Source organism: Heterodontus francisci, unplaced genomic scaffold, assembly GCF_036365525.1.
Source record: "Heterodontus francisci isolate sHetFra1 unplaced genomic scaffold, sHetFra1.hap1 HAP1_SCAFFOLD_58, whole genome shotgun sequence".
NCBI lineage: Eukaryota > Metazoa > Chordata > Chondrichthyes > Heterodontiformes > Heterodontidae > Heterodontus > Heterodontus francisci.
Window position 1 is genome coordinate 9,835,420 of NW_027142006.1, and position 2,236 is coordinate 9,837,655.

At 45.0% G+C, this 2,236-nt stretch overlaps 1 non-coding gene across 1 annotated transcript; it reads left to right on the plus strand.

Moving 5' to 3' along the window:
- The first annotated feature begins 221 nt into the window (after positions 1–221).
- On the plus strand, positions 222–303 carry trnas-gcu (transfer RNA serine (anticodon GCU)). The gene has a single exon. It is a non-coding gene; the product is annotated as a tRNA-Ser (tRNA).
- Positions 304–2,236: the final 1,933 nt, after the last annotated feature.

The following is a 2,236-nucleotide window of genomic DNA, read 5'->3' on the forward strand; positions in this document are numbered from 1 at the left end:
TCTGAGTGATGTTAATCATGATGTGATGAAATGATTGTATGTTCCAGTCTTTCCGTGGTGGGTTTTCACACTGAGTAGAAACGTGTTGGACATGGTCTGGAAATGTTTCACACTGCTCCATTCCCAACTTCATTGACTTTCAGAAGATATATTTCCATCATTGCACAGCTGGCTGCACAGCCAGAAGCTGTGCTGAAGGTGACAGCTATGTGTCTGCAACTGACAAGGTGGCCGAGAGGTTAAAGAGATGGACTGCTAATCCATTGTGCTTTGCACACGTGGGTTCGAATCCCATTCTTGTCGCTAGTTTATGAGCTGTTTCATGTATTATTTATGTTGGGTGAGCTGATGTGTAAAGTCAGCCTCGAAACCTGTTCTTGTCAATGTCCAGACAGTGATTCCAGAATTTGTTATACTTTATTAAAATTGAGACAGACAATTGGAATTCTTCACCCAAACTGCACTGGAATGAAGATCAAATAGGGATCACGAAACGGAGCAGGATTTTTCCTCCCCTCCTTCCTTCCATCATTCCTTTCTCTGGATTTGCACCAAGTGAAAGACAAATGGGAAAAGCAAATGGCGAGGGAGCAGATGCAGAAAATTATCCTTTGGCAAGAAATTTATTTTCAAATCTTCTTGATAGATTAAGTGAGTGAGCAATGCTTTGGCAGATGGAGTTTAAAATGAGGGGTCATCGACTACCGACGATAGATCAGAGTGTTTTTTTGGAAGAGGTGAGATGTTAGAAACGGTTGAGGAGCAGAGACCCGAATACTGAATTAATAAAAGCTCGTGGACTGGTAGAAAATAATGTGAAAAGTGAACAGAATATGAAGATTGGAACTCATGTTGCAGTGATATAAAGCTCTGTGCTCCTGAAGTAAATGTCCAAGCCCAGATTGTGGGGAATCTGTGGAGAGTGATTTGGTTTTTATTCATTCTTGGGTGTGAGTATCGCTGATAAGGCGAACATTTATTACCCATTCCTATTACCGTTGAGAAGGTGGTGGAGAGCTGCCTTCTTGAACTGATGCAGTCCATATGGTGCAGGAACACCCACACTGCCGTTGGGGAGGGAGTTCCAGGATTGTGACCCAACAACAGTGAATAAATGGCGATACCGTTCCAAGTCAGGATGGTGAGTGACTTGGAGGGGAACCTGCAGGTAGTGAGTTCCCATGCATCTGCTGCCCTTGTCCTTCGAGGTGGTAGTGGTCACGAGTTTGGAAGGTGCTGTTGAAGGATACTTGGCGAGTTGCTGCAGTGCATATGGAGATGGTACACACTGCAGCCACTGTGTACTGGTTGTGGAGAGATTGAATGTTTAAGGTGGCGGGTTAGGTGCCGATCAAGTGCGCTGCTTTGTCCTGGATGGTGTTGAGCTTCTTGAGCGTTGTTGAGTGGGATGTATTCCATCACACTCCTGACTTGTGCCTTGTAGATGGTGGACAGGATTTGGGGTGTCAGGAGGTGAGATACTTGCTGCAGCATTCGTAATCTCTGACCTGCGCTTATAGCCACAGCATAGATGTGACTGGTCCAGTTACGTTTCTGGTCAAGATATTGATGGTGGGGGATTTAACGATGATAATGCTTCTGAATATCAAAAGGTAGATTTTTTTTCTCTCTCATTGGAGATGTTCACTGCTTGGCACTTGTGTGGCCAGAAGGTTGCTTGCCACTTATCAGCTCAAGCCTGAATGTTGTTCAGGTCTTGCTGCTTGCAGGCACAGACTGCTTCAGTATCTGAAGAGTTGTGAGTCATCATCTAACATTCCCACTTCTGACTTATGTTGAAGAGAAAGTCGTCAATGAAACAGCTGGGATGTTTGGGTCTAGGACACTACCCTGAGAAACCCCTGAGGCAATGTCCTGGGCTGAGATGATTGGCCTCCACGAACCACAACCATCTTGTTTTGTGCGAGTTTCGACTCCAGCAAGTGGAGAGTTTTCCCCCTGATTCCCAGTGACTTCAATTTTGCTAGGGATCCTTGATACCACACTCACTCAAGGGTGGTTCAAGAAGGCAGCCCACCCCACCACCTTCTCAAGGGCAATTAAAGATGGGCAGTAAATGCTGGCCTGGCCAGCAACGCCCACATCGCATGAATGAATGAATAAAAAAGTGAAGTATCCCTTGTGTCATTGTTTTGGTAGAAAATATAACCCTGGTGGAATTGCCCCTCCCAATCACACCTCACTTCATAGAACATAGAAAATGGAGAAAATTTAT